Source organism: Hibiscus syriacus, unplaced genomic scaffold (genome assembly GCF_006381635.1).
Source record: "Hibiscus syriacus cultivar Baekdansim isolate YM2019G1 unplaced genomic scaffold, ASM638163v2 tig00110050_pilon, whole genome shotgun sequence".
NCBI lineage: Eukaryota > Viridiplantae > Streptophyta > Magnoliopsida > Malvales > Malvaceae > Hibiscus > Hibiscus syriacus.
In genome coordinates this window covers 1,362,177-1,374,244 of record NW_024062576.1, presented here as the reverse complement: position 1 = coordinate 1,374,244, position 12,068 = coordinate 1,362,177, and the positions used below count along the sequence as shown (strand labels likewise).

The 12,068-nt window shown below is 36.0% G+C and overlaps 1 pseudogene; it reads left to right on the top strand.

Annotated features, from left to right (window-relative positions):
- Positions 1–1,846: 1,846 nt before the first annotated feature.
- LOC120214084 lies at positions 1,847–8,893 on the top strand (annotated as a pseudogene).
- Positions 8,894–12,068: the final 3,175 nt, after the last annotated feature.

The window sequence follows — 12,068 nt, the reverse complement described above, 5'->3', positions numbered from 1 at the left end:
AAGATTACATCTCTGCAAAATAATTCTCTCTAACAACTAGGTTGTGACATTATCTCTATTTATAAAACCAAATACTTGATCACCAAGAATTCTTAATTCATAAAAATTCTTACCTAAAATAAGTACAATAAAATCCAACTTAATTACCAATTATAATTTGGATCAAAATATAACAATCCACAAATATACTTAATTGAGCAAAAAGGGAAGAAAAAGAAGAGAAAAATATACTTGAATAAATCACTTCACTAATATATCTTTTGAGCATTTAGTTTCTATTAGACTCTTATAATCTTTTTAATCCTCAAAAAGATTCATCATCGATTCTAAAATTTAAGAAAGAAAATGATCGTCAATATAAAAATATCATTGTTATAGGTAAAGTGATTTAGTTGAGCCTATTGTAATGAATCTACTAGAAAAATTTGAGTTATGATTTGTCCAAAAAAAATATTTTTTTTATATCTATCTCACATGTATTATCGATCACTAAGGTTGGACCATAGATTTAACTTCTATCATTATTGATTTCTTTACACTCGATCTTTTGAGGCGACTTTCATTTTTAACATGATTCATGTCCTTTTTAATATGATTGTTCATTATTATTATTTTAATTTTGAAGATGATTCATCTTCAACATTTAACTCTCCGTTAATGCTAGAACAATAATTATATTAGTGAGTAGAATTATTGGAACCTATTGGTTATAGTGTACTTTGACACCAGCCAACAGTCGATTATCATTAATTATGACTCTTGTTTAAATCAGAAGGGATAAACCGCTTACAACCGCCACAATTCATTCGATCTCATCAACATGATACATAAATTTAAATCATTCCAATAAATTCCCATCAAATATCAAAGATGTCCCATGAATCAAAGAAATTCCATGTAATTCTCTTGTTCCTCTTTTGTTCATTACAAGATTCATCCTTCTTTCCAATTATCGAATTTGCTGCTGTGAAATCGACAATTTTAGACTTGATAATAGTACGTTGTATTTAATAAATGCTAAAAATTTAGTAAGTGTAAAGCATGGTATCACATTGTAGGGTGAAACCAAGGGATGGTGAAATTTTATTTCAGCTGAAATGCCACAATCTCCATTGGTGTGCTTGATGGTGTTTTTGGACCCTACCCTATACTTAACTTCCATCCTAGTACCACAACAAAGCATGAACGGTTAACCAAAAATATCACCACCAAAACCAAACTTAATTTCCCATAAATTTTCACTTTCGTGGAGCTTAATCTTGTCTAAAACCTCTAAGCAACATGTCATTAGGCCGCGTATTTTTTTATATTTCTTTTTAATCATATTTATTGTTTAATACTTATTAAACTGAGGTTTCTGTCTTTATGTCTTCCATTCACTTTTCTTCTATGCCTTTTGCCTTTTAGGAAAATAAATTCCAGAAGCACAAGCTGATATTTAAGTGTTACTTTTTAAATAAATTCCATTCACTTACTTGTACAAGTAACTGATAGAACCATCAATGTTCCAAATTGTATTCAAAAAGATCACTTGGTCCATGGAAATGATATTTTTTTATGGATTTTTTTACAAATTTGTGATTGGATTTCAAATTAATTGGAAAATGTGATTAAGAGTTTTAATGACTTAACTTCCAATTAAGAATTGGTCCTAAAATAACTTAAAGTGAATCGCAAGAAAGCATGGGTGGAATCATGTTATTTCTCGATAATTCTTTGTTTCTAGAGGATATGCACATTCATCCACCTAACCAAAGAAAAATGATATGGCAGCAATTGCTCTCTATCACCCTTTAAAATGGTGTGTGTGTGTTACCGAGTCATTTAAGATTGGAACCGAGTGATTAAACAAATGACAAAAGAAAAAACAAATCGAGCGAACGAGGAGAATAGAAAAGAAGAGACAATGAACTCTTGGGTTCGAATTTTAGTACTTATCGCCTTCTTGTTTCCTGTTCTTGTCGACTCTGCTGTTCGACACTACAAGTTCAATGTAAGTACATAGTTTGATTTTCGACCAAATTGTGTTTGTTCGGATTTTATGATTAATTTACGTAACATGCGTAGGTGGAAATGAAGAATATGACTAGATTATGTTCGAATAAACTAATCATGATTGTCAATGGCGAATTCTCGAGACCGACTTAATACGCTCGAGAGGACGATACATTGCTTGTCAAAGTCGTTAACCATGTTTCTATACATTGGTTAGGACACAAATAATCACAGTTCATAAATTAAATACAACTATTTGTTCATTTTTTTGTTCACTTAATTGTGCATGCATGGTATAAGGCAGCTTCGAACAGGATGGGCAGATGGTCTGACATATATTACACAATGTCCAATCCAGATAGGGCAAAGTTATGTGTATAACTTTACCGTCACAGGCCAAAGAGGGACATTGCTATGGCATGCGCATATTCTCTGGCTACGGTCCACGGTCCATGGGGCGATTGTTATCTTGCCTAAGGCTGGTGTGCCTTATCAGTTCCCGAAACCGGACGACGAAGTTGTTATTGTTCTAGGTGAGCGGTGGAAATCCTATATTGAAGATGTCATCAACGAAGCACTCAAGTCTGGACTGGCACCATATGTCTCAGACGCTCACAAAATAAATGGTCATCCCGGACCGATCTCAAATTGTCCTTCCCGGGGTACTCTCTTTTCCTTTTTCCACAATTTCGAAAACATTGATTGAAACTGTGATCTCTGATGTGAATCTCTGTTCCGATCATATGCAGAAGGCTTTACATTACCGGTTGAAAATGGAAAGACCTATATGCTACGCCTCTTCAATACTACACTCAATAAAAAACTCTTTTTCAAGATTGTCGGCCACAAGCTCACTGTCTTTGAAGTCGATGCCACATATGTTAAACCATTCAAAATCGATACGATCGTAATTACCCCAGTCCAAACCACTAATGTCCTTTTCTCGGCCGGTCAAAAGTCTAGTAAATAGTTGGTCACAACCTCCCCTTTTGTAGACTCTCCTATCGCAGTCGATAACTTTACCGCAACAGCAACCTTGCACTACTAGGGCACACTCGCCAACACAGCCACAACTCTCACTACCCCACCACTGCAAAACGCGACACCGATCGCCAACAGCTTTACAAACTCTCTCCGTGCCCTCAATTCTAAGAAATACCCTGTATTAGTCCCGTAAACCATCGATCATAATCTTTTCTTCAGCGTTGGACTCGGGATCAACCCTTGTCATACTTGCAAAGCATGAAGTCGTGCAGTAGTCGCTATCAACAACATGACATTCGTCATGCCCACCACGGACTTACTTCAAGCACATTACCTCAACATCAGTGGTGTTTTCACCGCTGACTTCCCCGGTAACCTACCACACATGTTAACTACACCAGAACTCAACCAAGTAATCAACTAACCACAAATAAAACAAAGGTCTTCAGACTGTCTTATAACTTGACAGTACAACTTGTTTTGCAAGATACCGGGATCTTAGCCCCTGAGAACCACCCCATCTTTTGCGAAATACAACTATCGGATAAAGCAAAATCGCAACTGATAATTTGAGAAAATGAAGATAACGAAGACACAAATTTTACGTGGAAAACCCCTAAATAATATAGGGTAAAAACCACAGGCAACGGTAGAAGAATTTCACTATGAGAAAATAGAAATTACAACTTCTCTCGATCTAACAAGGAGAAAACAACTCTCAAGAAAGCTCTCTAAATTCTCTAGTATTGGGAGAAAGCTAGAATGATTTGGGAAGATTTTGAAGCTAAATGAGTTAGGGAATTTATAGTTGAAGCTTAAGGACTAATCTTGTAAATACCCTAAAGTTTAGAGACTAAATGAACAATTTTCCCATTACCATTTTTTCAAAAAAATCAAGCTGCAAATTTCGGTGGAGTACTTTCAGTGGAATTCGGTGCATTCACACCAATTTTTAATAATCTCCTACTTGAAGATTTGATTGGAACAATCATATCTTCACACCATTCTTTCTACCTTGTACCTTTATGTTGCTTACATTTCTGACAGGCTATAAGAGGATCGACACCAAGTAAATTTATCAGCATTGATCACTTTCGTCATGAAATCTGCTATGTTGTCTTTGGTATCAATCTTCTACATATCTACCGTCTCTTCTTCCACCTTTTCACGAATGAAATGGTACTGAACTCGTATGTGTTTTATCCTTGAATGAAATGTTAGATTTCGTACTAGATACAAGACGCTTTGACTGTCACAAAACAGATAGACATACTCTTGATTGTGCCCAAGCTCCTCCAATAACATCGTCAACCAAATTACTTCTTTATTGGCTTGTGTAGCTGCTGCATATTCTGCTTTTGTTGTTGACGTAGCCACAATTGACTGTAATTTTGAAACCCAGCTTACAGATCCACTAGTAACTTTGAACACATATCCTGTTGTAGATTTGCTTTTAACCAAATCCCCTGCATAGTCAGAATCAACATACCCATTGATAAGTAAATTTGATCCTCCGTAACATAATGTAACATTTGAGGTCCCTTTGATGTATCTCGGGATCCTCTTTACTGTATTCTAATTCTCTTTGCCTGGATTTTCCATGTACCGACTAACAACTCCCACTGCTTGTGCAATGTCTGGTCTCGTGCATATCATAACGAACATTAAACTTCCCACTGCCGATGCATACGTCACTCGTGACATCTCCATCCTTTCTTCTTCACTGCTAGGACTCATACTGGAGGATAATTTGAAGTTAATAGGAAGAGGGGTAGAAATTAGCTTACAATCTTGCATGTTGAATCGTGACAAGATCTTCTTCAAGTAAATCTTTTGTGAAAGCCAAATCTTTCTATTACTTCTATATCGGTGAATTTGCATCCCTAGAATCTTGTTGTTGATCCCAAGTCCTTCATTTCAAATTCCTTAGCCAGTTGTGCCTTCAATTCTTCAATATGAGCATTGTTGGGTCCTGCAACCAAAATGTCATCCACATACATCAGTAATATAACAAAATCATTATCACCAAACCTCTTGAAATAAGCACAAGGGTCTGTATTAAGTCTGTTGTATCCAAGGCACATAATGAAGGAATCAAATCTCTTATACCAACACCTCGGCACCTGCTTTAGACCGTACAAAGATTTGTTCAACCTGCAAACCAAGTTCTTCTTTTCTTTTTCTTCAAAACCTTCAGGCTGGATCATGTAAATCTCTTCTTCAAGATTTCCATGAAGAAAAGATTTTTTAACAAGACTACTCGAACTGTTGTTAGTCGAACCACAGGAGAAAAGCTTTCATTGAAATCAATACATTCTTTTTTATCATATCCTTTGACTACCAGTCTTGCACGATACCTCTCAACTTGATCGTCACCATTTCTCTTGATTTTGAAGACTCATTTGTTACCAATTGGCTTCCTTCCTTGTGGTAGTGCCACAAGGTCCCATGTATTATTTTTATGAAGGGCTTTAATTTCTTCTAGCATCACCATCATCCACAGTGAAGTATCTTAGTTATTTATTGCCTCCTGGTATATTGATAGCTCACCGTCCTCTGTCAACAGATAATATGCAATATTTCCTTCTATAACATAATCTGAGTGCCAATTGGGACGTCTTTTCACACGATCTGATTGACGAGTTGTTGGATCTTTATAACTCTCTGGTTTTTGTTCATCATGTGTTGGTTCTGCTTCAGAAGAATCTCTTTGTTCAAACTCCTTTTCTATATGTATCTATGTAGTCTTTGACTTTTCAGCGCTATCATCGTCTTCTTTTCTTTATAGTTTATCTTCTACAAAGATAACATTCCTGCTGATAATCACTTTGTGGGTAATGGGATTTCACAAGCGATACCCTTTTAGTCCATCAGCATACCCCAAGAATTTGCATTTCCTGGATTTTGGATCCAACTTTGAAATTTCTTGGGAGTTGTACATCATGTACACAATACTTCCAAATACATGGAGGCTTGAATAATCAGCCTGTTTACCAGTCCACGTCTCCATTGGTATCTTTAGCTCTATTGCAGTTGATGGAGCTCGATTCACCAAATAACAGGCGGTATTGTCTGCTTCTCCCAAAATGATTTTTTAGGCCTGCAGTCCTCAACATTGCTCTTGTTCTTTCTAACAAGGTTCTGTTAATCCGCTTTGTCACTCCATTTTGTTGAGGAGTATTCGCCACTGTGAACTGTCTTTTGATGTCTTATTTCCTACAAAAGTCATCAAATTCTCCACTTGTGTATTCTCCTCCATTATTTGTACGGAAACACTTGATATTATTTCCAGAATCAAGTTCCACCCACGCTTTGAAGTTTTTGAAAGTTGAAACACATCTGACTTCTTCTTAATAGGGTACACCCAACATTTCCTGGAGTAGTCATCAATAAACGAGACAAAGTATTTTGTTCCACCTAGGGATGTAACTGTTTCTTGCCATACGTCAGAATGAACCAATTCTTGAACATTTTTGCCTCTAGAATTTGACGTGTTAAATTTTAATCGGTGCTGCTTATTTGTTATACAATGCTCACACAAAGTAAGTGATACCTTTGTTAAGCCTGGAAGTAGTTTTTGCTCCACAAGGACTTTCATTCCTTGTTCTGACATGTGTTCAAGTTTATAATGTCATAGCATTGCAGAATCTGAACTACATGAGGCAACAGAGGCTTCTGCTTCTAGCAAAGTCTCTCCCTTCAGCATGTACAAGTTTGCTGCTATCTTTTCATCTTTCATCACCACTAGCGCTCTACGGAACACCTTCATGATTCCTTTTCGTGTTTCAATCTTGCTTGCATTATTATCCAACAATCCGTAGGATAATAAAATTTTCTTCAGGCCTTTTACGTGACACACATCTCCAACAATTTTAATTGTTCCATCATACATCTTCAATTTGATGGTTCCAACGCCAACGATCTCTAAGGCATGATCATTGAAACTATACACAAATCTTCCTGTGACAGATTCATAATGATGAAACCATTCTCTTCTTGAGGTCATGTGATATGTTGCTCCCGAATCAATGATCCATATATCTGTAAATCTTTTTCTACCTTCCACAGTGGTTGAAGCTTCACAACATAGAGTATCTCCATCATCTGAAGTGTTTGCGGTATTGCCTTGTGGATTGGAGTTTTTATTTAGGCTCCAACAATCCTTCTTCAAGAGATCTTTCTTTCCATAATTGTAGCACTTTAAATTCTTTTTGCTTCTCGACTTTGATCTACCATGTTTGTGACTGCTGCTTTGGCCACGTTATGTTGATCTCCCTCTCATCGTTGTTAACACTTCTGCTTGTTGCAGATTTACTTATTTGTCTTCCTTGTTCTTGCGCCGATTTTCTTCTTGTGGAACAGCAACTGCAATGTCATCGAAGACTAGACTGGTGACATTATTGTCTGTCAAGTTGATGATGAGTTGATTATACGAATCTGGTAGACTTTGAAGTAAAAGTTTAACACGTTCTTGTTCTCCTATTGTACTTCTTAAGGATGTAAGCTAAGAAAATAAAGTGTTCAGTGTGTTTAAGTGCTCCGTCACTGAAGTAGATTCTAGCATCCGGAGAGTGTACAATTTCCTCTTAAGGAAAATTTTATTGTGCAACGATGTTGCCTCGTACAGTTTGGTGAGATGATCCCATATCTCCTTAGCTGTCTTCTTCTCCTCGATGCTTGACAATACTTCATCTTCTAATGCTAGATGAAAGTTTATCACAACATTCCCGTCCATTTCGATCCATTTTTTATCATCCGTAAAATCTATCAGCCTTTCACTGATAGATGCTAGACAACCGTCTTTCCTTATGATGGCCTTATCTTTAATTTCCATAATGAGAAATTTCTCCCATTGAACTTTTCAATATCAAATTTCGTTGCCATAGCTTCTATTACGGATAGTTCCCACTATTTCACTATCATGAATAGTTTTCTGGAACCTTCAAAGAATGGGTAATACCTTCTTACTTTCTTATGTTGGAGGATCCACCTTTTGGTGGTAACCACAAAGACAATAAGTAGATATTACATGCTCAAATATGGCTCTTGATACAAATTGTTGCGGAATACGGCTATCGGATAGAGCAAAATCGCAACTGATAATTTGAGAAAATAAAAATGAAGATAAAGAAGATACAAATTTTACGTGGAAAACCCCTAAATAATATAGGGTAAAAACCACGGGTAATGGTAGAAGAATTTCACTAAGAGAAAATAGGAATTACAACTTCTCTCGATCTAACAAGGAGAAAACAATGTCAATTCTCTCTTGATAAAAAAGAGAAAACAACTCTCAAGAAAACTCTCTAAATTATGTAGTATTGGGAGAAAGCTAGAATGATTTAGGATGATTTTGAAGCTAAATGAGTTAGGGTATTTATAATTGAAGCTTAAGAACTAATCTTGTAAATACCCTAAAGTTCATAGACTAAATGAGCAATTTTCCCATTACCATATTTTCAACAAAATCAAGCTGCAACTTTCGGTGTAATACTTTCGGTGGAATTCGGTGCATTCACACTAATTTTCAACACCGTCCACTTGCATGGATTCAATTTCTTTGTCGTCGGTAGGGGACTTGGAAACTATAATTCGAAAACCGATCCTCGAAACTTCAATCTCGTCGATCCAGTCGAGACAATTGGGGTACCATCTGGTGGATGAGTATCTGTAAGATTCCGAGCATATAACCCAGGTAAAGAACGATGTTCCAATGATTTCACAAAATCTTTCCCATATTCATTAATACACTAAATCTGTTGATTTGTTTGGAAAATTTGCAGGAATTTGGTTCATGCATTGCCATTTGGAAATTCATACGACATGGGGATTGAAGATGTCATTCTTGGTGGACAATGGAAAAGGACCTAATGAGTCACTTATTCCACCTCCAAGTGATTATCCAAAATGTTAAGGAGGCCGCTGAGATATTTAAACATGCAAAGTGATGAGGTGAGTTGAATTTGTTTCTTGGGTAAATAATGTAAGAATTTACTCAAGCCTGTTTCAATAACATTTGATTAAGCATTGTTGCTGCTGTTACTATTTCTTAAATTTTTGTAATGTATCGGAAACTTTTATTTAAATCTAAAACATCTAAATCGAAACAAAAAACAATATTATCGTCATGAAAACAGAAACATGCATAAGATTTTATGTAAGAGGTTATGAGCTTATATCAATAGCTGATATCTAATTTAAAATCATTATTTTTTTATCATGAACATACATAAAAAATTTGTAATGTATCGAAAGCTTTTATTTAAATTTCAAACTTCTAAATAAAATGTTAATAACAAACAATTAATTAATCCCAAAATTTTATTCAAAATTTATTATCATCCTTCGACACTCACCATCCAAAATTCTAAATGACAAAAGGAAAAAAAAGATCTAAAATTCTTTCACTTCACCGCGAAAATGACCAAACACGTGTTTATACTAACGCTCTAGTTTTCCAATAGGTTTTCCCTTCAACGTCACCTCTCTTATTATGAACCGTCGTGTGACGATCTTGTTGGTCAAGTTTCTTTGCTTAAGTCGAGCATGTAACTCTTTAATTCGTCTTTTGGTATTAATATTGTTTTATTCTATTGAAGTATTCTAGAACGAGTCTAGAATGTTGAATGATCTGCTTTGTAGATGTGCATGTGGTGATGTGTAGCTGTGCATGTGTTGAAGGGATGTTAAGGTAGGTAGTTAGTCGGTTATGCCAGAATAGGGATGTCACACCCCAAAAAATGAGGCTTGATTGATAAGGAAACTACTTGAGAAGATGAAGAAGTGACAATAAATCACAGTTATTTAGGTTGCACCCTGATAGTTAATTCTGTTTCAATGGCATTTGAAATTGCTTTAATTAGTTAAATTACTTTCAACAAATCAAACAATTGTGATTTACGTTTATTGTTTCATCTTGCAATTTTTACTTTTATCAAACGATTACTCACCATGGACGTCCAAATGGCTAATTCTAAAGTTGTGTTTTCTTTTATCTCCCATAGGTCCCTTGTCTTCCGTGATGTCCATTTAGCTGACAGCAGGTGTAAGGTTTCTCGTCGTCACCATCAAATGGCATCTAATGGAACTGTCTATGACATGTCTGTAGATCCCGTGACGGAGGTTGTTGTCACTGTTGGGCAGGTAATTTAAGATCTTGTCATTTCTAAAGGAATAATTGCCATATTCCAATGAAAGCTTCAAGCGATACCTCAATTACTGATACGGGCCCCTTAAATCCATCGTATGGTTAACACTACACATTAATAACTAACCTCTAGTTAACCGCTTGACATAATTTTCAGATGCCACATGCTTGAAATCCTCATTTGAATTGATATGCGGTTACTTTTTACTTGTAGGATAAGAAGATAAATATGTTTGACATTTCTAGTTGTGACTGGTGTCATTTTTTTTACCAGATTGCAAGCATATAGTTTCTGTAAGTTTTTCTCATGCTTAATTATATTTTTTTGACATCATGTATCATGTCTGGATTGAATTTGAACTAATTCAAGGTAACTTGTTTGTAAATTCATTCACTCAAATTCTTCTCAATTTTATGATGCATTCAGGTAGGTGGCGATGGTTGTATTTTTGTGTGGAAACTTCCCAGTCGCTTGGCTTCCAGGATGCTACAGAAAGGGAAGGAAAAATCTCTTTTGTTGTCTCCAAGGGCCCTATACATGCCATTGGCCTTTACTCGAACCACAATTTCTGGAGAGGAAAACAAGTCATGTAGTTCCAAGATTTCATCGGTAGCTCAGAGGTGCAGCCAACATAAACAAAGAGCGAATTGTCATGGATGGGATTCCCAAGAGACTTGTGCATTTAGATTAAGCGTTTCTAGACTTCCAAAATGGGCACAAGACAAAGTAAGGAGCACTGATTTTGTCAGGAGAAATTTTGATATCACTTCACCTCAGGTATTATTGAATATTGATGGTAGACTTTGACATGATGATTTGCATTCATACTTCCAACGTAAAAAGGCAAAGGAAAAAGAAAAGTGCTTTCCCGGACCTCATTTATAGGATCAATAATAATTCTCGTCCAATTTTTTCTGTCGTGGTCTCATAGTAAGTAAAACCAATAAGGTTTTTGGAACACGGAAACTTCCATCAGGGTCTAAGGATAGTCTACTCAATGGATAACTATATGGCTTTAGTGTTTGGAAAGTTTCAGTGAAAGCTTACCATAAAAGAGGGCTGTACTTTGTGTTTCTATAACCATGCATACTGAGACACGATTGGTTTCCTATTTTCAGTTCGGCTCTTTTCAGCCATATTACTTTCAGTTTTAGCCGGATTTATTCATAGATATAAACTGATCACTTTATTCCAAAAAGCATTAGGAGAATTTTCACCATCTCTTGTAGCAAAAAAAAAAGTCAATGATGAATGGTTTTGCATTTCATTGATCCTTGTTTATCTTTCCCATTGATGCCTCTAGCAAATGCAAGTAGACCCAAAAATTTCATCACCTTTGATTAGCAGTGGTGGGAACTATGGTTTATTGAGCTATGAACACCAAACAGCATCTGATCGTTGCTCAGGAGCCAGCAATTCGTGCCCCAGTGACATATGCAGAAGTAGTTCCAATGCTACTACCGAAACCCAAAGTTCTGCATCACCAGATAAACTAGTTCGGTGAGGTTTAAACAATCTATTCTCTTATGCTTTGCATATGTTATGTTATCACTCACCATTAGTTTCTAACTTCTTATCCTAATGCCTCGTGGTCCTTTAACTGTCAGCAGCTCTGCAGCTGAAGATCATTGGTTTATTGTCTACAATGTACATCTGGATCTACTAAACTCCCCAGAGGTGCAAAATCTTGAAGACGTAAAGATGACAGTGTCATCACCAAAACTAGGTAAACCCAAGTTTTTTTCTTCTTGAAATCAAAGTTTTACTGCTCTACTGAATGGCTGCAAAGTGGAAGAAATAGCTACAAATTTCTCAAGGCCAGTTCATTGTAATTCATCATGATGGAAAGATTCCAATGAAATTCAGGATGAAACTGAAGATATAAAACAACAATGTTTATTCATGGACTTGATACTATTAAAGTGCAATGTCAAGAAGGAA